Here is a 26417-nt window from a genome sequence, read left to right as displayed (position 1 = left end):
TTTAAAAATCTAATCATTATCTTTCAGCAAGTTATGGAAACATTAGCCAATTTTTGCTTACCAGGCCTTAAAAATCACATGATCATCCTTAACAACACTTTGATTCCTGGACTTGTTTGACTTAGATTGTTGCTTTTATTCATATTTGTCTATTTTGTTTCATATTATTATCAATGGGCATACTGAATAAAACAGCAAAGGCAAATGATATAATAGGTAAACAGAATATACATCTCCTCCCCCCACCTCCCCGCCACGCCCCACCGTCAAGCTATTCTCCTGCCTCAGACTCTGGAGTGGCTGGAACTACAGGCCAGTGCCACCACACCCCGGTAATTTTTGTATTTTTAGTAGAGATGGGGTTTTACCATGTTGGCCAGGCTGGTCTCAAACTCCTTACTGCAAGTTATCCACAGCCTCGGCCTCCCAAAGTACTGGGATTACAGGCGTGAGCCACCGCACTCGGCGGAATGAGTTACATAAACGTAAATGCAAATGGATTCCCCACCCCTCGGAGGAAATAGCATGAGTGTGGGTAATGCAGGGAAAAATACTAATTAAATTTAACATGGGCTGTTAGAAGGAAGCTTTGAAAACAATTAGAAGATTGTATTTAATTTGTAAAAAGTTTTGTTGCTACTAGAGGATTTGGAAGTGAAAGGTCATCCATTCAATATTATATTGTGATAGAAGCCCTCATTTTTTTTTCAGTAAACAGTGTATTATGGGAGAAGTACAAGGATTAAAGAAAAGTAATTTTAGTATCATAGTTCTGGAATTATACCTGTAGCTATTGGAATTGAGAGGAAATGTGGGATTACATGAATACCATCTGCAACTATCAAATCATTTTCTTTCTAATAAGAGATTAGGTAAGGCATAAAATACACATTCCCATTCCTAAAGGGAGAAATCAGAAAAAAAAGTAAAGGGGCATTCATTAATTGTGGATTGGATAAAGAAAATGTGGTACATATATACCTTGGAATTCTTTTTTTTATTTTTTTATTTTATTATTATACTTTAGGTTTTAGGGTACATGTGCACAATGTGCAGGTTTGTTACATATGTATCCATGTGCCATGTTGGTTTGGTGCACCCATTAACTCGTCATTTAGCATTAGGTATATCTCCTAATGCTCTCCCTGTCCCCACCCCACACCCCACAACAGTCCCCGGAGTGTGATGTTCCCCTTCCTGTGTCCATGAGTTCTCATTGTTCAATTCCTACCTATGAGTGAGAACATGCGGTGTTTGGTTTTTTGTCCTTGCAATAGTTTACTGAGAATGATGTTTTCCAGTTTCATCCATGTCCCTACAAAGGACATGAACTCATCATTTTTTATGGCTGCATAGTATTCCATGGTTATACCTTGGAATCCTATGCAGCCGTATAAAAGAAGAAAATCATGTCCTTTCCAGAAACATGAATGTGTTTATGAATGCAGCTAGAGGCCATTATCCTAACTGAATTAATGCAGGAACATGAAACCAAATGCCGCATGTCCTCACTTACAAGTAGGAGCTAAACATTGGATAGATATGGATATAGAAATGGGAACAATTGACAATGGGGACTACAAAATGGGGAAGGGGGAAGTGAGTAAGGATTGAAAAATTTTCTGTAGGATTCCATATTCACTATTTGGGTGACGAGTTCGGTTGAAGCCCAAACCTCAGCATCACGCAATGTATCCATGTAACAAACCTGCACATGTACCCCCAAACCTAAAATTAAAAAAAATAAATAAATAAAAATGTAAAAAGGAAGAAAGAAGATTCAGATTATCCAACATTAAAAAAACTTGAGTCTTCTTGACATAAAAATTTTAGTCTCTGCAGTAAATGGTAAATGAGATACACACACACACACACACACATGCACACACACATACATATATATATTTGTTCAGAAAATTAATAGGAGAGAAAATCATGATGAGAACGAATTTTCTTTGTAAGAGGCCTCTTGATGAGAACATTAACCTTAGTATGCTGTTAGGAAAGAATTCTGATGAAATCCTTAATCACTGAGTATATTTCATATGAAACACTGAGCCCTCAAGATGTCATTGAAAAGGAATAACACTTAGAATTGTAATTTAATCATCATATTTTCAACATTATTCCATCTCCATAACTTCTACTTTGGGAATCTTTATATAACTCATAAATAGAGATATACCTTGACCTTGCATTGTCAATGTATTTCATGGATAGAGATTATAAGGTAATGTTATTTAAAATTATCAGAGCCAACATTCTTAGTTTAATATTATTCTGATCATAATTTCAAAAATCTAGTTTTAGCTTGATTTTTAAAATGCCATACACCTGTTTGCAATTAAGTATCTTTTATAATAATTGTCATTAAATTCATTATGACTCAAAGAGAAAGGATTTTAAAAACAAACATTTTCTATATTGCTTGGATTCATTGTTTCCAGTGGTAACTCTAATAGTTTGTCACATAAAGCATCCTTGCTTCTCTTCAAGTAGTAGTAAAACATAATTGGCAAAATTGCTGTTATATTCGGAGTAAAATCAAGTACACTGTGATTAGACGTAATGGTCTTACTATCTGTTACTGGTTGAATTGTGGCCCCTCCACACACAAAAAAAAATGTTGGAGTCTTAACTTATTGGAAATAGGATCACTGTAGATGTAAACAGCCAAGGTGAAGTCATATTGGAGCAGGGTGAGCACTCATCCAATATGATGATTGTCCTTAGGACAAGATGGCCATATGAAGGAAAATACCATGGGATGATGAAGACAGAGATTGGAGTTATGCTGCTGCAAGCCAAGGAATGTTAAAGAATGCTTGAAAAACCACCAGCAACTAGGAATAGCTAGGATAAGAGTCTCCTGTGAGTTTCAGAGGGAACATGGCCCTGTAGCACCTTAATTTCAGACCAGCTTCCAGGCTGTGGGACAATACATTTCTGTAGTTTTAAGCCACCCAATTATGGTACTTTGTTATGTCAGTTGTAGGAAGCTACTATAGCATTATAGAAAGCACTAGAGATATTGTACCTAAAATCCAACTAGAAATGACTCTTTTTAATTGTATAGAAAAGACAGTGTTTAAAGTGCCTTTTCCAATTCTCAGCTTTGAAACTAATAGCTGTAGAAGAGATGGATACAACCTTAGTTACCATGACAATGTTCACCAAAAATCAGAAGATAATATTGACAAAAACATGGGATTATATCATACCTTTTTATGGAATATTTTAAATTTTTTTTACTTTAGGATCTATTTCCAGCTTCTTACCATGACTTGTAAGATTGTTCAACTCTTGGGCATTTTGGCTACTTTCTCTTTTTAATATCACCCCACCCCTGATATTCTCGCCTGCTGAATTTACTGATTCTTTTTCACCTTCTAGCCTTTAAACATTGTTTTCTCTTTTCCCTCCCTAGTCACTTAGTTTGGACCTATGCATTTAACAACTCTCTATTTAAATTTCTTTTCCTCAAGAAGGCTTTCTTAACGCCATTTTTCTCCACAATGAAACTAGATTATGTTATTTTGTTGTGTGGCTCTCTTGTAACTCTGTTGTTCTTTTTAAATATTTCTCATCACACTTTCCATAACATATGCATTCCCAAGAAAAGAGAGGTTTTATTTTTATCTTACTCATAACTGAGAATCTAGTACCTTCACAGTTCTGGGTGAATACAACGACTCAGTAAAATAATTGTCAGTTTAATGGCCCTAGTAAGATTCTTCTAATATCTTTAGGCAAATGTAAAAATCTTTAAATATCTTTTAATAAAAAAAGAGAGACATATGCATGATAACATCAAGTCTGGTATCATAGCAGTATTAACATGTTTATCTATTAACACACTAGTTCATATAGAAAATTTAAAAAATTTATAATTATATTAAAATTATGTAAATGATATGAATACTAACTCCGTGCCATTATATTTTCATTTACATTTAAAAAATTGCCAGCATTAAAAAAAGAGGATAATTTTGTAAGCCCCTCTATACTAACATGTACATCAACATTATTTAACATAGGCCACACTATTCCTGGTATTAATATATTTGAAAACCGGCCTTTCATATGTATGAAACAAATGTTAATATGACTGTAGACACACTTCTGATTTGGACAGTCTCTATGCATCAACTTCTGGAACAAACTGCTAAACATTTCAAAATGAACTCAAACGATTAATGAAGTAATTTTTAACATTGTCTATACTTTATAATTCCTTAAAATACATTTCAATTATTCTTTTAGTTTGAGAATCAATATTTGTTTGGAGGCTACTCAACATTTCATTAAATTTTATATAGGTTATAATATTCATTTATTTACTTTGAAGCATGTTATCTTACTGATTTTGTAATGCTAAAAGCTGAATCCAGCAAATCAACTAAATCTTGGAGTGCTATATCATTGTCAAAACTATCCCCTAACTCATCTTAGGAAAACAACACTACTCCTAAACATCAGATAAAAATACATATTTAAAACAATTATCAAGAACCTTCTCTATTATTTTTTAAAAAGATAATGAAACTGCTGTTATTTTTTCTTAGGATATGGGTTTATGTAACTTTAGAAGAAATCTAAAAATTGTCTCAAGAATTTTTGAAATTTAAATGATAACTGTTAATACTTAAAAGAACATTTACTTATATAATGCCATCTTATTATAGCATTCTCACAATATATTTAAATCAACAGCTTGGTGTTCAAGATATAATTAGGTCTGGCTTTTGTGATGATGTAATCTTGAATGCCCAACATTCTGTCCTCTATAAATTCTTACTCTGTTTGTTATTCTGGACCTTTTTAACAGGCAAAGAAGCATACTCCTTTCAAAAAACAGTGATATGCATTTAAAATTAGTTCCACACATAAATGAAATACAGACATGGAGAATATATGAGAAAAATAAAGAAAGCTTTGATTTCTTTCATTTTTCAGTATTTGAAAGACAAAGAGCATAGTAAAACTGTATGGGTGAATATAAAACACACAGTCTTATACCAGAATTCAGAAAACTTTCTTTTCATTCTAATAATTGTCTAAAGCTATTGTAAATGTCCTTTAAAATTTCATAAACATTAAAGAACTCCAGCATATTTCTATGCATTTGCAGAAGAACATACCCAAATTAAGAAGGACAAAAGTCAAACCAAACATTTTTCAAATGTATCCACAGATTTTTTTAGATGGAGTCTGGCTCACCCTCCCAGGCTGGAGGACAGCGGCATGATCTTGTCTTACTGCAACTTCCACCCACTGGGTTCAAGTGATTCTCCTGCCTCAGCCTCCCAAGTAGCTGGGACTATAGGCGCACACCACCATGCCCAGCTAATTTTTGTATTTTCTTTTTTTCATTTTTTTAGTAGAGACGGGGTTTCACCATGTTGGCCAGTATGGTCTTGATCTCTCGACCTCGTGATCCACCCACCTCGGCCTCCCAAAGTGCTGGGATTACAGGCGTGAGCCACTTCACCGGGCCTCCAAAGATTTTTTTACTCATTTTCCAATTTTTATTTTTAGTTATTTTATTGAAAGCATCAGGAACACATATCTGAGCAGTGAATTTTAGAAGAAAGACTAAAAACCTTTCAGTATTAAATTAAACCATCAGAACAAGCTAATATACAACAACTAAACCGACTTTCTGACATAGTCGTTTCTTCTTAGGAATAGAATAGGCACAATAGGGCTTGTAACTAACACCTAACAATGATGACAACTTTCAACACAATGGTATCAAGTTCTGGAGGTCCATGGATTACTTTATTCTTTTCATCTGTAGCTCTTGATAAGGCCATAAAAATATCCCCTATATTTTCCACAAATATTAACACAAATACAATAAGGCAGAGGTGGGTATTCTATTCTTACTGGAAATGAAACCCATGCCTCCTCTCCAACATGCTATAGTATGCTGGTTTATGATGAGCAGGTTCTTTAAAAAAGAAAATAAATCATTTTTATGGAAGTTGCCCTCATGCTTATTTCAGATGGCAAATTGCTGAGAAGAACCCCGTGTGCGGTAATACAGTGTGGTTACATGGCTGAAATTGAAGAAAATCTTCCCTCTGCTGGACGGTGAATCACTATAATATGTATTACCGTATGCCTCTCCATATTGTATTTCAGTATCAGGAGATTCGTGCACTCAGTTTGGTGGTTTCATAAACTAAACTCTTACATTAAGGGATCAGAGTTCAAATTATTTGTATATTTTATGTATAAAATAAGTAGATTATTGTTTTGTGCCATTAAGTTGCCTCTTCATTCTCAGTTTCAGGACATGCCCGGTTCTTTAGATGGAGGAGTTACCAACATTCAAGTATAACTAAAACTTATCGATTTGAAATTTTCAGTCACATTTGTGTATTTGGGAATTTATACTAATGATATTGAGAAAAATGAAGCTTGAAAATAAAAGAAGACTTTGTTTTAAAAGGAATTCTTGTGGTCATAAAATAGCTCTGGAAAATAGCATTTAAATAAGGTACATTTGAATATATGGGTGAGAAGTAAGTAGACTAAATTTTGTTTTAATTTAAATTTAGAGATAAATGCTTAGGAAATGGTTGAGAATCTGTGTAACACAAGTTACTCAAGAATACCTTCCAACATTTGCTGATCGTAAAATGTGGATGTTTCTGATACTATGATAAGACTGTATATGGGTAAATATCCTTGAAAGTAACAAAAATATTACTTCATTACGATGTCTTTAACACTCTTTCCAGGAGAAATTCATTGTTATATATTTCTTAATATAAAAAGAATACTTACACTAGGGAGGATGAAATGAAGACAAGGAAAAAACACAGGTAATTTTCTTAAAAATAACATCCATTCTATAATACTTATGATGTTGAATAGAGGAGACTGATAGTATTCAAAGCTAATATCACGAATCCTAAAAATCTAAGAAAATCAATTTTCTAGATTCTGTCTACTATAAAAGATGCTTTCCACATTTCAGAAGTTATAATCTATGGTACTTTATTGGTGAAGAAAATGGATTATAAAGGATATAAATAAAAAGAAACCATTCATTTTCACAGAGTGGGCTACAGTGAGTTTATTTTTATTTTTCATGCATGAAAAAATATACTTAAAATTAACCTGTAAATACTTAGCAGGTTACTTTAAGAAACGGCTAAAGAATACTTATGCAATTTCCAATTAATTTGAAAATGAAAGACAAAGCATAAATAAAAATAGCAATTCAGGGTAATACATTATTAGGGTCAAGGAAATAATTGTGATAAGGGCGAAACTTTTTCAAAAAATGGCAAATCACTCTCGGCTAAACAGTTGAAGATACAGAGAAATGATCAAAAATTGATACATACTTGACCCTGAAGACTAGAAAGCATTTGGATAAAAGGAAATATAAGAGAAGTAAGAATTACTTGAGGCTAGTTTACATTGAAACATCTCAATAGGATTATTTTTAAGAGTTCAGATCAAATAATGAAGATGTAATCACTTAGCATTTGTGACAAGCTAAATAATTGCCCCAAAAGATGTCCAAAGGGCCATGAGCCAAAAATGCAGGTGGCCTCTAGAAACTAAAAAAAAAAAAAATGAGACCTTGAAAGTGCATTATTTCTTCAGAGCCACCAGAAGGAGCTAGCTCTAGTAACAACTTGATGTTAGTTGAGACCGGTTTTAGAAAGCTGACTTCCAGAATTCGGAGATAAATGTGTGTTGTTTTAAGCTACTCAGTTTGTGGTAATTTGATGTAGCGGCAATAAGAAACTAATAGAGCATCATTCACGCTCACCCAGTCTGGATTCCTAGACGTTTTGGGCCATAAGCATGAAATGAAAGCTTTGAGAAAAAAAAGGAATTATGGAAATGGCAAATGCTGATAGAAAGGACTGATAATGGAAAAGATACAAAATACAATTAATCTCTTACCCCCAAATTAACTAAAATCGATTAATTAATACATGATTTTGCATTGGAGTCTTTCATTTTGTAATATTTTAGTTCTGGCCACTTTTTACTCTGTAACATCTCTCATCTCTTTACACTCACACACATGTGTGCTTGCACACTTTTTATCTGTATTGCTATCTTCTTTAAACTATGTACTTCTTCATTATATTAATTATCCTGAATCATATTTTGTGTTTTTGTTGTGTTTGTTTTGTACATAGAGACACTGAATTAAAGAAGGATTCATATTTTATTCCATAGGTCATAAAGTTGAGGTTTAGCTGCTTAGTAAATAAGTGGATAGGCCAAATAACCACATTAGAATGAATGTGGCTAGATTGTTGTATATCTCCACTGATCTAAAAGGAAGTCAGGGAATGTAGAAAAACTACATTCTACAAGGAAGTCAGGTTTATGTAGAAAAAACTGCTACAACCTGTCTTAGACATGTGGCTATATCATTTAGGAAATCTTCCATTAGAGGTGTCAAAAAAATCCAAACTGCCTTAAACAATATCAACAAATTATTGGTGTACATATCTGAACAGTATGGAAGAGTGTGGGTGGCAGGCAAGGATTCATTTGGTCACTCTCTTTCTCTCTATGCATCTCTTTACGTAGGGTGTATGCTTCATTTTAAGGCTACCTCTATTTTTTATTGGAAGTTAGGGTTAAATGTTAGGCCAGCATCTTTTTACGGCTATATGCTTTTTCTGTTTTTATTTAAATGGCTGTAAGAAATAAATTCTTTCTTTATAGATTTTCAGAGGCAGGCAGAAACAGAGATATTTCCTCCCAAGAAGCTTTCAGTCATTGTCTCCTCACATAGGATTAGACCCTCAATTAACACCATGACTAGTAAGTATGTGTGACCTGCTGTTTAACTTGAGTAAAACTGGGGTCATACTGGAGCTAGAATTGGGGTAAACTTTCCTCTTAAGCAAATGGGCTGCATTTGGACATCCAATGGTGTGATGGAGGCAGCTCCTACCAGCTTGCAGGAGCTAAGCAGTCAGGAAATTTGCCAAACAGTTGAAATCAGCCACGTTGTGAACACTTACAACATGAAAATCAGCAAATATTATAAATCAGGTTATCCCCTGTATCCCCTCAGGAGACTTAGTTTACCAGGACATTGCTAGTTGAAGTCTACCAACAGGTAAATAATAAATATATTGTGGTGTACTTGTGTACTGGAATATGACATTGTAGTAAAAAAGGAATTATCAATAAATTTAATGATATGGATAAATTTCAAAGTAAATACACCAAGTGAAGGAAACCTGACTGTCCTTTTGAAAAAATGTGTAGACACTGTATGATTCCATTTATAAAAAATTGGAGAAGAATACAAAATTACCCACAGTGATACAAACCAGATCAATACTTATCTTAGGCTATAAGTTTTCTGCTAATTAACATATACATCACCCCTAAAAGATTTATTGTAATTTCTTCACTGATCCTGCAGCCAGAGAGTGGGGGAATTACAATAAATCTTTTAGGGGAGATGCGCTTATTATCTTGATGGTGGTGATAGTTTCATGGGTATTTACATATTCATACTAGTCAAATTATACATTATGAGTCTGAAAATTTTATTACATAGCAAATATACCTCAATGGAGATGTGCTTTTAAGAAATAAATAAATAAATAATAATTAATAAAAGAAAAAGAACTCCTAAGAAAATGAAGTGGCAAGACATAGACTGGAATAAAATAATTACAAATAATACTCTGGACTTGTATCCAGAATATATAAATAGATTTTTAAACTCAATGGTGGGACCAAAAAATCTAATTTTAGAATAGTCCAAATGTTTTAGTGCACATTTCACTAAAGAAATTATGAGTGGCTAAGAAGCACATGAAAAGATTCTCAACATCATTAGTCATTAGGAGAATTAAAACTAAACAACAATGAGCTACCACTACAAACTGATTCAAATTGTTTAAATAAAAAAGGCCAGTTGTATTAATTTGTTAGGGCTGATGTAACAATGTGCCTACCAAAAACTGAATGGCTTAAATTATTGTCTAAGAGTTTTGGAGACTGTAAGTCTAAAATCAAGGTGTCATCAGTGTTGGTTTGTTCTGAGAGCTGTGAAGAACAGATCTTTTCCAGGCCTTTCTGCATTTATCTTCACATGGCCATGGTGTGCTGCCTTCTCATGTCTCCCGTGTGTTCAAATTTTCCCGTTTTGTAAAGACCACATTCATATTGGGTTAGGCTCACCCTAGTAATCATATTTTAACTTGGTTACCTCTGTAAAGACTCTGATTCTGTCTCCAGCTTCCTTCTTCCTTTCTCCCCCTTCCATCTTTGCCAAAAAAAAAAAAAAAGACTGTCTCTAAATACCATCACATTCTGATGCACTGGGTGTTAGAACTCCAACGTATCCTTTTTTGAGGATGACATAATTTAACCTATAACACCAATAGTAATAAATTTCGGTGTGGATGTGGACAATCTTGAACACTCACATATTTTGGGTTAAATGTAAATGGTACATTTATTTGGAAAAATGTTTTGTAAATTTCTTGAAAATTTAAATCTAATTTTGCTTTACTACCCAGCAATTTTATTCCTAGGAATCTACCCAAGATAAGTGAAAACCTATATCCACACAAAAACTGAACATGAATATTTATAGCAGTACTCTTCAAATGTACATATATTTCCATAGCAGCCAAACTGGACACTATTCAAAAGTTCAACCAAACAGGGTATTTCCATAGAGTGAAATATTATTCAGCAAAAAAAAAAAAACAAAACACAAAATAATATGGAGGAACAATGAAAATCACATGAAATGAAATGTCAAACAGAAAATATGTAATTTCATCTATATTTAATTTCCAAACAAAAAATATGTAATTTCATCATCTATATTTTATTTCCAAAAGAAAAACAATTTTATAGAAACCAAAAGCAGACCAGTGGTTTCCTGAGGCTGCGGTAGTAGTGGGAATTGACTTCAAACAGACAAAAGGAACCACCTGGGATGATGGAGATGTTTAAACCAGATTGTGATAATGGTTTCATATTTCCTAAAAAAAATTAATAAACTATACAAGCAAGGCGAGTGGATTTTACTTATATTTAAGAATAGCCACATAAAACTTCCAGAAACGAGTCTATTTTAGTACTCCAGACAAGAAGAAAAAAATGAAAGTTGCTCGGACAAGAATATTAACAGGATGGATATAAAGAAATGCATAGCTTTGAAATGCATTCTGGAGATAAAATAAGTAGAGCTTGCTGAAAGTAAACATTGGAGGGTGAGGACATAAGTGACATATAAGCTCCTGAGTTGAGTAAATGGATGGATTGTGACCACTTTTCAGATATGAGAAATAATTATGAAGGAAAAAATTTGGAGAAAAAAATTAAGAGTGCAGTGGTACGTCTAACTTTGATGAGATACCTGTGAGACAACCGAGTGACGATGTGAAGTAGGCAGCTGTGTATATGTCTGGAACTGAGTTTAAATGTCGTGGCTGGAAATATGTATTTGTGATACATCGGTATTTGGGTTGTATTTAAAGACATGGAAAAAGAAAAAAAAAATACTTGAAGAGACAGTATAGAAACAAAAGAAAAAGGCACCCAGGACAGAGACTGAAGGAACTCTTAGTAGAAAAGGAGGAGATAGTAAAAGGAATCGGTGATGAGCATCTACTCAAATATCAAGTGTAGAAATATATAGAGAAAAAAGACAGAGAGAGACAAACACAGAGATTTAGAAACAAAGGAAGAGATAGAAATAGAGTACATGATAGAAATAATAATAGAGAAATGAGCAAGAACAAAATTTACCTGAGGGACTATGGGTAGGTAATTGTGTAAGAGCAAAGTGTTCATGCTGATAATTAGTGGTAAATATTTTAGGAAACGTAATTTTTCAGTGGTATACCTTGAATGTTATGTAAATAATGTGAGCTTTTTCTCTGCAAAATTGAATTATTTAAGCATTTGTGAGTAAAGAAATTCTATGCTGAGAATGGTGATTTAAGAAAATAAATTCAGTAGAATAATTTAGGGGATTGGGCCTTTACAAAAATCTGTTATGTATTTAGTAAGATCAAATAACTCAGGAAGATTATTCAAACAAGTTTAATCATTGCACACAGAATTCACTTGATAAAATCCTTTTCTTCAAGCTTGGTATGGCACAGCAGCATTCTCCTTGTGTGTCACAAAATATAAAACCATATTTCTGCTGTGAGAGATATGCATTTTTATCTGTGGAAAATGTACATATAAGTTTTAATGAAGTTACACTTCTATAGAGCCTCTACCATATCATATGGTAGAGATCAAGTGGATATAGTCAATACTTGAAATCCAGTTATATGTAAATCATCACCACCAAATACTATCCATCTAATCTTGACAAGCCTTACAATTAGAAGGAAAAAGCTCTATCCATCTGTAGCTTACTTTTCGTTGAGAAGTAAAAATAACGCTAAAGTGTCTTGGCCATGACAGCCACATATAAAGCAACATTCCCTTCCTGAAAGTCTTTGTTTCTGTGGATTAAAAAGTCCTATTTCCCTTAAATATTTGTTATATCATAATCACTGTCCTCTTTGCTCCATTCTGAAAACTAAATAAACTTCATTTTTTAATTGATTCATGCCACTTACATTCTCAGTTTTCTCACAAACCAAATAAGCAAGCTGGATGGATTGGTGGTTTTAAAACTTTATTCAACAGCTTTTCAACAAATATGGGATTTAAACATACCAATCATTTGAAAGTAATGCTGCTTTAAATGGGGTACAAGTCCCTCAATTACTCCCTATGGCATCTCACAAGAATCTTGAGATTCCAATAACCACAGCTTGAAAATAACTTCGACTACATAATTACAAAGTTAATTTTGTCTCAGTATTATGTTTTTAATAATTATCTTTATTTCACAATTATCGGACATTCTGAACCAGACGAATGCCATTCCTTGCTTTGTCCTTTGATTTTTAAAACATAAATGATTACTTGTGCCAATAGGAGGCAGAGAAGCAATGTGTTTGCAAAAGAAAGAATTTTATGAGATCCCACCGACCTAGTTGTAGACAGGGTTGGATAGCACAGAAATAGGAAGAAATCAATATCAAGAGGCTCAAGAGATTGCACTTAGCCACAAAAAAACAAACATTTGTGAAGTTCAGTGTATCTAAGCAGAAAGAGCTAGAGATAATTGCCTATGTCTTAAAAAATTATTCTTCTGTTCCAGGAGCATCTTCTTGAGCACATATGAAATAATTTTCTACAGACTATGCATAGGAGCAGAATTACACAATAGTTGAGTATGTGAATTTTCTATTTTACAGGGTAAATTATTTTCCCAATTAGCTGATCTGGTTTATATTCTGATTAAAAAGGATACTAGCATTTTTTAATATACTTGCCAAATTTGTATAATTGTCATAATGTACAATCGATTCTTGAATACCATAGGGGTTGGTACAATCAATTCCTTGAGTGGTTTAAAATCTGTGTGTAATTTTGGATTCCATCAAAACTTAACTACTAATAGCTTACTATTGACCAAAAGCCTGACTGCTAAAATAGTCAATTAACACATATTTTGTATGTTAAGTATGTTATATGTATTACATACTGTATTCTTACAATGAAATAAGCTAAAGAAAATGTTATTATTAAAATAAAAATAGAATAAAAATGTATTTAGTATTTATTAAGTGGCAGTGGATTATCAGAAAGGTCTTCATCCTTGCAGTCTTCATGTTGAGTAGGCTGAGGAGGAGGAAGAAGAAGAAAGGTTGGTCTTGTTGTCTTGGGGTGGCAGAGGCAAAAGAAAATCCATGTATAAATGCATCACACAGCTCAAGCCTGTGTTGTTCAAAGGCTTTAACTGTAACTTATTTTCAAATGTGTGAGTGCAATATGGTAACATAGGGTTGAAATTTTTTTTCTAGTTTTTCAACTCTGATTACTAATGAAACTCAAAATATTTAAATATATTTATGGTCATACAAAGTTTTTTCCTATGATTTACCTATTCATTGGTTTTACCCACATTCTATTTAATTAGAATGTTTGTAACACAAAGATGCTTTAGATGATGGATACATCATTTACCTTGTGATTATTATGCATTGCATGACTGTATCAAAATATTTCATGTACCCCATGGATATAATATCTACTAGGTACCCATAAAAATTAACAATTAAAAAGGTAATTTGTTTTATTTGTTATTGAAATACAAAGTTTTATTTTTGCCACTGATATTAATTTTTTTCCGTTAAAATTTTATTTTATAGATTTAGGGAGTTCAAGTACAGTTTTATTACATGGGTAAATTACTTAATGGTGAAGTCTGAACTTTTAGTGTAGCCATCACCCAAATAGTGTGCATTGTACGCATTAAGTAATTTCTCATCCCTCACTCTCTTCTCACCCTCACACTCCTCTGAGCCTCCAGTGTCTATTATTCCACTCCATATGTCCATGTGTACACATTATTTAGCTCCCACTTTTAAGTGAGAACATACATTATTTACTTTTTGTTTCTAAGTTATTTCACTTATGATAATAGCCTCCATTTCCATTCATGTCTCTGCAAAAGACATGATTTCACTCTTTTTTATGGCTGAGAAGTATATGTTGTATATATAAAATCACATTTTCTTTGTCCAATCATCAACTTAGGTTGATTCCATACCTTTGCTATTGTGAATAGAGCTATGATAAACATACAAGTGCAAGTACCTTTTTTGATATGTTCTTTTCCTTTGGGTAGACACCTTGAGATTGCTAGATCAAATGGTAGTTCTATTTTTTGTTCTTTGAGAAATCTCCATACTGTTTTTCATAGATGTTGTACTAATTAACATTCCCACCAATAGTGTATAAACATTCCTTTTTCTCTGCATCCTCACTGACATCTGTTACTTTTTGACTTTTTATTTACAGCCATTCTGACTGGCATAAGATGGTATCTCATTGATTTTTATTTACATTTATCTGATGATTAGTGATGTTAAGCATTTCTTCATGTGCTTGTTGACCATTTGCATGTCTTCTGAAAAACATCTATTCATGTCCCTTGCCCTCCTTTTAATAAGGCAACTTTTGTTGTTGTGTTTTTGTTGAGTTGCTTGAGTTCCTTGTAGATTCTGGATATTAGTCTTTTGTTGGATGCATAGTTTACAAACATTTTCTCCCAATCTTCAGGTTGTCTGTTCACTCTGTTAATTATTTCTTTTTCTGTGCAGAAGCTTTTTAGTTTAAGTAAGTCTCATTTGTCTAATTTTGTTTTTGTTACATTTCCTTTTGAGGTCTTAGTCATGAATTCTTTGCCTATGTCAATGTCCAGAAAAGAGTTCCCTAAGTTTTCTTCTGGTGTTTGTGTAGTTTCAGATCTCACATTTAAGTCTTGAATTCATCTTAAGCTAGATTTTGTTTATGGTGAGAAGAGTCCAGTTTCATTCATCTGCATATGACGAACTGATTTTCTCAGCACCATTTATTGAATAGGGTGTCCTTTCCCCGTATAGGTTTGCATTCTCTATTCTGTTCCATTAATGTATGTACCATTTTTATGCCTGTACTATGCTGTTCCGGTTATTATAGACTTGTAATCTAACTTGAAGTTGGATAATGTGATGCCGAGACCAGCTCGGTCAGGTTCGGTCGAGGAGACCCTAACCCAGCGGCGCTAGAGGACTTAAAGACACACACACAGAGAAATATAGAGGTGTGAAGTGGGAAATCAGGGGTCCCACAGCCTTCAGAGCTGACATCCTGGAACAGAGATTTACCCACGTATTTATTAACAGCAAGCCAGTGATAAGCATTATTTCTATAGATTATAGATTAACTAAAAGTATTCCTTATGGAAACAAAGGGATGGGCCGAAATAAAGGGATGGGTTTGGCTTGTTATCTGCAGCAGGAGCATGTCCTTAAGTAACAGATTGCTCCTGGTATTGTTTGTGGTTTCAGAAAGCCTTTAAGCGGTTTTTCTTGCTGGGTGGGCCAGGTGTTCCTTGCCCTCATTCCGGTAAACCCACAACCTTCCAGCGTGGGTGTCATGGCCATCATGCACATGTCACAGTGCTGCAGAGATTTTGTTTATGGCCAGTTTTGGGGCCAGTTTATGGCCAGCTTTTGGGAGGGCTTGTTCCCAACAATGTGATGCCTCAAGCTTTGTTCTTTTGGTGAGAATTGCTTTGGCTAACAGGGTTCTTTTTTGCTTTCATGTAAATTTTATGATTGTTTTCACTAATTTTGTGAAAAAATAACATTAGTATTTTGATAGGAGTTACATTAAAACTGTAGACTGCTTTGGGCTGTATGGTCCTTTTAATGATATTGATGTCAATACTAACTACAGTTTTGGGCAGTAATTATCTTCTCAAAATTTGTGGCTAGCCTTTTCACTATATAAATATTTTTAATTTTATAATAATCACATTTTAAAATAATGTCCTTAATGATTTTATCTTTCTTGTTTTGTTTTAAAAATACATTCATACACTGAAGTCATAAGCATAGACCTTTATGCGTTCTGAAAATTTTAAAGGATTGTATTATTGCATCTAATACACACAAAGTTTTACTATAAAATCCAGTTTGAATAAAAATATGCTTTTCTTTACTCCAGAAGGAAATAATGTCCTAGGTTAATTAATTTAAGAATGTATATACTTCCCAATGATTTGCTTTGGTATCTCTCTCATAAGTCATATATATATGTCTATATATATGTGTCATATATGTATATGTCTATATATGTCATATATGTCAAATATATATATATTTGTGCATTTATCTTATCTCTCTTTCTTTTCCATATCTCTACTTACATATCCATGTGTTAATCCTATCAAAATTATAATTTATTCTACTTACAGTGATTCTGAATTACAAAATATCTGAAAATAAGTCTTATTCTCTAACTCAGTTATAAGCTCAAGGAAGACAAACACTACATATAAATTACAGTATTTAGAATTAACAAAATGAGATAACTTTAAAGGACAAAGAGATAAAAGAAGAAAAGAAAATGAAGGAAGAAATAAAGAAAGAAGGAAAGGAGAGAAGTAGTTAGAAATAGAGAAAATATTACTTTTTTCTCATTTCAGCATTTTTCAAAGAAATAGAAAATTAAAAGCCAAGAAAAGTAACAACAGAGAATTTTATCCCCCAAGATGATAATCATCTCTAAATGAAGGTAAATTATTATGTATTCTGTTGCATACTTAGTATAATTATTTGAATGGGATAAATAATTCAATTTGCTTTGGAAATACACAAATATGTCTCTACCACTTTCTAGCTGAGCAAAATAAGCAATATATTTCACTTCTATGTTACTCAACTTTGTCTTCTGTTAAAGGGATTCGTATCAGCCTTATATGATAGTTAAGAAGATTAATGAAGATAATGAATGCAAAGTGCTTAACACAATGTTTGGTATGGTTTATTAAATAAATATATTCAAAGTATTGTAATTACAAAATCAGTTACTTAGAATTATGAAAGTATGAATATAAAATAAAGATGGGGATATTTAATAGGTACCATTTTTACCATTTAAACAAAAATGACCGCAGTAAAATAAATTACTTTTTGTAGTAATATGTGTGCTGATAGTGTAAGTAAGACATTAAAAAAAGACACGGTGCATGTGTAAAAAAAAATCTACAATAAGGATTTTCTTCTACAATTACATATTTCTTAAGCAAATATAAATTGACTCGGGCTCATTTATGCTGGGATACCAAGAACAATTTAAAATAATGAAATAAGTAGGTGAGCTTCAACATATAACAGAGCTGCATCAATACTCTAATCAGCTCTTTTCAAAGAAATAGCACCTAGAAAACATTTTTGCTTACCGGAAATAATGGTGTGGTATTGTATAAGTGATGGTCCAAACAATGATACTTTTTCTCTTTAGTATGAAGGAGTATTTTTACCCACTTTGTGCCACTTGTGATAAACAGAGGTGCATGTAAAATAAATGAATTTTTTTCAATGTAATTGCTTTGGATTACTTTTATGATAAGTTTTTCTTTGGTTCCTCTCTTAGCTTAAGAAAGATTTATAAAGCTATTATTGAAGTGTATTTAATTTCAGTTTATATTACTTTTATCTACTCTGTTACTTTCTAATATTTTGCTATCAAATTGAATTATTACTTTAAAATATCCTAGTTTTTTTCTGTAATCCAAAGAATAATTTCTTCACTAGATAATTGCTAGGGCTAAAGTACTATCAAAAAGAGACCTTGGAAAGTTTAGCAACATTGTATGATTTATCCTTAGTTTTACCAAACAATTTAGCAATTTTAGTCTTATCTATTAAGCAAACTGATTTTAAAATTTATTTCAACACAAACATCTTCATATTGGCCAGGCATGGTGGCTTATTCCTGTAATCCCATCATTTGGTTAGGCTGAGGTGGGATAATCACTGGAAGCCAGGAATTTGAGGCTAGTCTGGGCAACATAGAAAGATCTCCATCTCTACAAAACAAAAAAAAAATTAGCTGGGTGTGGTTGTGTGCACCTGCAGTCTCAGCTACTGCAGAGGCTGAGTCGAGGGGATCGCTTGAGCCCAGGAGGTCAAGGCTGTAGTGAGCCATGATCATGGCCACCACAACCTAGACAACAGAGTGAGGCCTGTCTCAAAAAAAAATCTGCACACAAATATTTTATAGCTGCTTTATTTATAATTACCTAACCGTGGATCAAACAATATGTCTTTCAATATGTGAATGGAAAAACAAGCCTCAGTACATTTATATATAGGAATATTAAATATTATTCAGCAATAAAAAGAATAAACTCTTAGCTCACATAATAACTTGGGTGAATCTTATCTGCATTGCTAAGTTAAAGAAAACAGTCTGAAAGGGCTATATACTGAATCATTCTATTTGTGTATTCCGGAAAGAAAAACTAGGGAGACAAAAACAGATCAATGGTTGCAAGTGGTTAATAAAGGGAGTGGGCATGAAATACATGAAGCACAGATTTTTTTCTATGTAGGTGAGACTATTCTGTGTGACAATGTAGTGATACATATATGACACTGCATTTGTCAATATCCAAAGAGTCTTTCAACACACAGGAGGAACCATAATGTATACAAATGTAAAGAATCAATGAAGAAATTAGTGCACCACAGGAAGGAATGCAGACATCAATGAAAGATGTAACTGAATTATAAATGTTTGAAATAATCTCACTGAATAGAATGCAGGAGTGGGTTCTGAAAAAACTAGAGAGTAGAAGACTAAAGATCAAAAGAACTGTACATAAACACTCTAGTTGAAAAAGTTTCCCATCATCAGGGTATGAGTTAACAGTTCTGAAACCATTATACATGTAAAATGAAAATGAACAAAAGACTAAATGTATAGAGGATTGTGGGAGCCATGTTGCTCATTGTTGAAGTTGGAGGTTATAAATAAGCAAGGGGGAAGATTAGAATAAATCATAGGGTATCAAATTAGAACAGATAAATCAATAAGTTAGCTCTCTCTTTCTCTCTCTGTATCTATATCTAGATACATATATTATATATAATATAGAAATAATAATAGATATTGGTGTGTCTATGTGTGTAGATAGATGGATAGACGGATAGATAGATTGTATACACGTATATCTCCTAGTTCTGTTAACTGAGAAGACTTAAAAGCAATGAAATCTCCATAGAAACAGGGACATACAATACCCAAATCCTGGTTTCTAATGCCACTTTTCAATGAAAGAAGTCAGGACTCATTGGATAAATGGCTAATTCTAGTGTTAAGGCAGGATGTAAAAAGATGAGCTGTAGTAACAGAGACTAAGGAGATGCTGAAAAAAACAAAAGCAGTTTAAGATATGTCACCCTTGAGGAAGTAAATCACAATTCTCTACTCTTAAGGATAGGTGGCAAATAGTTATTTTCTTTGCAAGAATTTAGCATGGAAAAAAAAGAGTAACTTTATGGTGGAGAAACCTTACAAATGTTACCTCAAGTGATTAAGGTTACACAATAAGTCATGTTGATAATACATACCCTTGATGTGATGTGATGAGAATGGCACTTTACTCATAAACCCATTACCCAAGTCTAATCATGAGATAGTATGAGACAATCTAAACTGATGTATAGTCTACAAAATAGCAAACTAGTATACTTCGAGACTATCAGGGACACCAAGAATAAGGTCTGAAAAACCATCACAGTGTAGTGGAGCTTAGTAGACATGACAACTAAATATAATGTGGTATTCTGAATGGGGTCCTGGGACAGACAATGGTTATCAGGTAAAAACCAACATCTTTACTTAGTAATGACATGCAAATACCAGCTTGCTGGTTACGACAAAAGTACCATACCAATGAGAAATGTTATTAATAGGGGAAATTGGATGTGGGATATACAAGATACCCCAAAGATAGACATATTACATTTTCATGTTTCTGTTAATCTAAAAGTATTCTAAAATAAAAAAGTTTATTTTAAAAAAGCCTCTGTGGATGAAGTAAGAAAAGCTAAATGGCTATGAAAGAGGAACTATTTCCCTTATATGGCACCAAAATGTAATTCTGCTCCAGAATACAAAAAATATGTATTTGTGATAACTGATTGAAGTTGATTTAAAAAAAAACACATCAAAATTGTTTCAAAAATTTATAGTCTTAAGTTTTACTAACCCGTATACTTAGGGAGCTTATTTTGTTTCAGTTAAACTATAGAAGAAATATTAAAGTATTGGTTTTGTTTAAGCATTGAACATTTATTATTTGAAAATCTCTAAGGGTAAATAAACATTTGTTACAGGGTGTTTTCTGTTTACTGTAAGGGCATTTTTAGATTAAATTGAGCGAACAAATTAATTTAAAACATCTTGTTTAAAACAACCTGTTATAAAAATTTACTGAAAAGTCTTATTATATATCTCTGCAATAACAGTGATTCCTCTACAGTTTAAAATATGATTAAAGTAACAGGAAAGTTGACATCAACAGCGAAGTGAGATTAATTGATATTGAATGCAAAATGATTATTGAAGGCTTCAAAGTGCATTGATCTGGAAGCCTTTATTATTATAACCTTCTGCTTTACTAATAAGCTACAAGTGCACTAGACAGAATAAGCAAAAATCAATTTAATAATTCAAAATGAGTCGAATATTCTAACCACAGTTCTTATAGTTACATTAATTGATTTTTTTAAATGACAAAAACGCAAGCTTAAAGCATTAATCCAAAAGGATCTGAGGTCATTTCCAACTCAATGTGATAAATGATTTCAGGTTTATCAGTACTTAGATTTGCAAACTGAGAGTATTGTTATGGCAAAATAAGAAATGCTAATGCTGATCATATCTCATCTACATTTTTCAGTCTTTATTTAGTGCATAATTGTTTTTAATTCTTCTTTTTCCTAATGGATCAGTGACTCCTCATAATCCATAGAGTGATTCTTCAACTGTAATTCAAAGACCTTTGTTTGTTCAGGGAACTGTTCTCAGAGGTTCAAGAAGGAACAAAATTGTATTTTAACTTTATATTTGAAAAAAAATTACATAACCTCCTCTCACACTTTATAACTAAGTAATGCCTCACAATTATCATGTCTAATGCCTAAGTTCACATTCGTGTTTAAAAACATATTGTCACCAAGTAGTATTTTTTAATTGGCAATGACTTTGAAAAATAAACAGATATGAATTTTAAATACATGAATACCATATAGAACAAATTATTACATTAGACTAAGTAGAAGCTAGTTTGACTAATACATAAGGAAAAGTGATACGGTAATTGAGGCATAATTATAAAATACAAAAATCTAGGCATACCAAAGGTAAAATAACTACATAAACAACTGGACATTCATATTGCAATGAAATACATCATAGAGACAGTTTTTGTAAATATCAATTTGTGTTTCTTAATTCAGTGACAAAATCTCCAAAAAATTTTCTCACAATTATTTATTTAACATACGCTCTTTGGAATTGGCCATTAAAACAATGGTTTAGTTGTTAATAATTTCATCAGTGATAATAATAATATGTCTAGTAATAATTAAGTTGATAGCAATAAGACAGACATATACATTTCTATTTTTAATCCAACGTCTATGACTCAGTTTCTGTAAGTCAACATCCACTATTATATTAAATCTGTTACTAAATCCCATTTCATTTGAAACATTTTTGTGTTTAATTGATGATACATGTTTAGTCAATAGTTACATAAGAACTATGTGTAAAAAAATTTGAATAAACTCAGGTGTGTATATATTTATGCAAAATTATCATACAGCATTATGGTAACATTAGAAAGTTTATGAGAAATACCTGACTACCTGTGGTTTCCTGCATAAAATATACCAGAGTTTCAAAATATGACATGTGGCCTATAATGGTCCTTGATCAGAAAATTAGTAGAATGGAATATATGATATTACAGTGATTTACATGTAGAATGAGTAAGTATTTTTTGAAAAAGTTTCAATTTTATGTGTCAGTGTTGGTACTCTTGATAATGTAAAATGTACTCTTGATGATGTAAAATCAGAGTCTATAGTATTTGAAAAATCCTATCCATGTTATTTTATTTCTCTGAGACTTTGTGCAGAGTCAGCCTAGAAATGTCCTTTCCTTTTTTTTTTTTTTTTAATTGACACAGAGTCTCGCTCTGTTGCCCAGGTTGGAGAGCAGTGGTATGATCTCTGGTCACTGCAACCTCCACCTCCAGGGTTCAAGTAATTCTCATGTCTCAGCTCCCCAAATAGCTGAGATTACAGGAGTGCACCACCACATACAGCTAACTTTTGTATTTTTAGTAGCAAGGGGATTTTGCCATGTTGCCCAGGAGGGTCTTGAACTCCTGACCTCAAGTGATCCACCAGCCTTGGCCTCCCAAAGTGCTGGGATTACAGGCGTGAGCCACCACATCCAGTTCTTTTCCCATTTTTAAGGGGAGGGAGATGAATTTCAATATTAATGTAGGCTACCATAAAAAGTGAAAATTTTCCTAAACCCCAAGTTGAACTAAGGAACTTTTCTTTGTGCTTTCAAACATATATATATATATATATATATATATATATATATATATATACATATAGATATAGACACACACACACACACATATACATATACATATATGTGTATTATATTGAGAGGTGAAGCCAGCTGGGCTTCTAGGTCAGGTGGGGACTTGGAGAACTTTTCTGTCTAGCTAAAGGATTGTAAACACAACAATCAGTGCTTTGTGTCTAGCTAAAGGTTTGTAAATGCATGAATCAGCACTCTGTAAAAATGCACCAATCAGTGCTCTGTGTCTAGTTAAAGGTTTGTAAACATGCCAATCAGCACTCTGTAAAGCAGACCAATCAGCACTCTGTAAAATGGACCAATCAGCGCTCAGTAAAATGGACCAATCAGCAGGATATGGGCAGTGGCAAATAAGGGAATAAAAGCTGGCCACCCGAGCCAGCAGCAGCAACCCACTCAGGTCCCCTTTCATGCTGTGGAAGCTTTGTTCTTCCACTCTTCACAATAAATTTTGCTGCTGCTCACTCTTTGGGTCCACACTACCTTTATGAGCTGTAATACTCACTGTGGAGGTCTGCAGCTTCACTCCTGAAGTCAGCAAGACCATGAACCCACCGGGAGGAACAAACAACTCCAGACGCGCCACCTTTAAGAGCTCTAGCACTCACTGCAAGGGTCCACAGCTTCATTCTTGAAGTCAGTGAGACCAAGAACCCACCAGAAGGAATAAATTCTGGACACATTTTGGCGACCATGAAGGGACAGTCACCAGGCGGTGAGTGCCACTGGACTCCTTTCACTTGCTATTCTGTCCTATTTTTCCTTGGAATTCGGGGGCTAAATACCAGGCACCTGTTGGTCAGTTAAAAGCCACTAGTGCAGCTGCCAGACTAAAGATACGGGTGTCAGGCTTTCTGGGAAAGGGCTCTCTAACAATCCCCAACTCTTTGGAGTTGGGACTGTTGGTTTGCCTGGATCCAGCTTCCACTTTTCCTGTACTTCCGGGCTGACCTGAGGGTTGACAGAGAGGCAGGCCATTCAGCTCTGGGGTCCTAACAACAAGTTGGATGAAGCTGCAGCCATGAGCAGAACTCTCAAAGTTGCATCACCCAAGCGAGACTCGCCCATCTATCCTATCTATCCTGACCCTTGCCTCCTGGGTCCTAATACCTGTCAGACAAACTTCCTCCCACCTCTCTTCTCCGAGGCTAGTCCCACTTCTAAAAACCACTCCCTGTATCTGGTGCTTTTCTAGTTTCTCCTATAAGAATTATTTCTAGTATAAACTTCAGGACTCTACTTCCTTCTTTAGGCACCCAGGCTTACCAATCAGAAAGACATAATTTTTGCCCAAAGCCCCACCATAGGGGGGACTACCTGGAATTTTAGGAACCCTCCTTAGACAAGCAGGCCTAACAAAAGTTATTCCTGAAGTTAGGATCCCTTCCTTCCCTCAGGGTATGGGCCTCTACTTCATATGGCCCTCCACTTCATTTTGGGGGCATAATATCTTTATAAGACAGGGGTAAAGTCCCAATACTAACAGAAGAACACTTAGGACTCTAAGGGGTTTTCGAGAATGCGTCGGTAAGGGCCACTAAATCCGACCTTCCTAGGTCCTACTTGTGGTCTAGGAGGAAAACTAGTGTTTCTGCTGCTGCATCGGTGAGCGCAACTATTCGGATCAGCAAGGTCCAGGGACCATTGTGGGTTCTTGGGCAAGAGGTGTTTCTGCTGCTGCGTCGGTGAGTGCAACTATTCTGATCAGCAGGGTCCAGGGACTATTGCGGGTTCTTGGTCAGGGGGAGAAACAAACCAAAACCACGGGCAGTTTTGTCTTTCAGATGGGACACACTCAGGCATCTACAGGCTCACCCTTGAAATGCATCCTAAGCCATTGGGACCAATTTGACCCACAAACCCTGAAAAAGAGGCAGCTTATTTTTTTCTTCACTACAGCTTGGCCCCAATATTCTCTCTGATGGGGAAAAATGGCCACCCAAGGGAAGTATAAATTACAATACTATCCTACAGCTTGACCTTTTCTGTAAGAGGGAAGGCAAATGGAGAGAAATACCTTAGGTCCAAGCTTTATTTTTATGGAAGGACAATACACAACTATGCAAAGCTTGCAATTTACATCCCATAGGAGGACCTCTCTGTTTACCCCCATATCCTAGCCTCCCTATAGCTCCCCTTCCTATTAATGATAAGCCTCCTCTAATCTCCCCTGCCCAGAAGGAAACAAGCAAAGAAATATCCAAAGGACCACAAAAACCCCTGGGCTATCGGTTATGTCCCCTTCAAGCTGTAGGGGGAGGGGAATTTGGCCCAACTTGGGTACATGTCCCCTTCTCCCTCTCTGATTTAAAGCAGATCAAGGTAGATCTGGGGAAGTTTTCAGATGATCCTGATAGGTATATAGATATCCTACAAGGTCTAGGGCAAACCTTCAATCTCTCTTAGAGAGATGTCATGCTATTCATGCTATTGTTAGATCAAACCCTGGCCTTTAATGAAAACCATGCGGCTTTAGCTGTAGCCCAAGAGTTTGGAGATACCTGGTATCTTAGTCAAGTAAATGATAGAATGACAGCTGAAGAAAAGGACAAATTCCCTACCGGTCAGCAAGCCGTCCCCAGTATGGATCCCCACTGGGACCTCGACTGAGATCATGGGGACTGGAGTCATAAACATCTGTTGACCTGCGTTCTAGAAGGACTAAGGAGAATTAGGAAAAACCCCATGAATTATTCAGTGATGTCCACCATAACTCAGGGAAAGGAAGAAAATCCTTCTTCCTTCCTCGAGCAGCTACGGGACGACTTAAGAAAATATACTTCCCTGTTACTCAAGTCATTAGAGGGCCAGTTGATCCTAAAAGAAAAGTTTATTACCTAATCAGCTGCAGATATCAGGAGAAGGCTCCAAAAGTGAGCCCTGGGCCCTAAACAAAATCTGGAGGCACTATTAAACCTGGCAACCTCGGTATTCTATAATAGGGACCAAGGGGAACAGGACAAAAAGGAAAGTGAGATCAGAGAAAGACCGCAGCCTTAGTCATGGCCCTCAGACAAACAAACCTTGGTGGTTCAGAGAGGACAGAAAATTGAGCAGGCCAATCACCTGGTAGGGCTTGTTATCAGTGTGGTTTGCAAAGACACTTTAAAAAAGATTGTCCTATGAGAAACAAGCTGCCCACTCGCCCATGTCCCCTATGCCGAGGCAATCACTGGAAGGTGCACTGTCCTCAGGTTGTAGCAAATGGCAGAATTTCCCTTTCTAAAGCTGGATAACATTCCACTTTCTCTATCCATTATTCTATCAATGGACACGTAAGTTGTTTCTATGTATTGGCTATTGCGAATCTTAACATTTTCTCTTTTCCAGGAGCATAGGGCTCAAGTAAAGTT

The sequence above is a fragment of the Hylobates moloch genome, unplaced genomic scaffold, assembly GCF_009828535.3.
Source record: "Hylobates moloch isolate HMO894 unplaced genomic scaffold, HMol_V3 SCAFFOLD_1, whole genome shotgun sequence".
In the NCBI taxonomy this organism is placed as follows: domain Eukaryota; kingdom Metazoa; phylum Chordata; class Mammalia; order Primates; family Hylobatidae; genus Hylobates; species Hylobates moloch.
The sequence above is the reverse complement of the archived record's forward strand: the minus strand, read 5'-3'. Positions refer to the sequence as shown.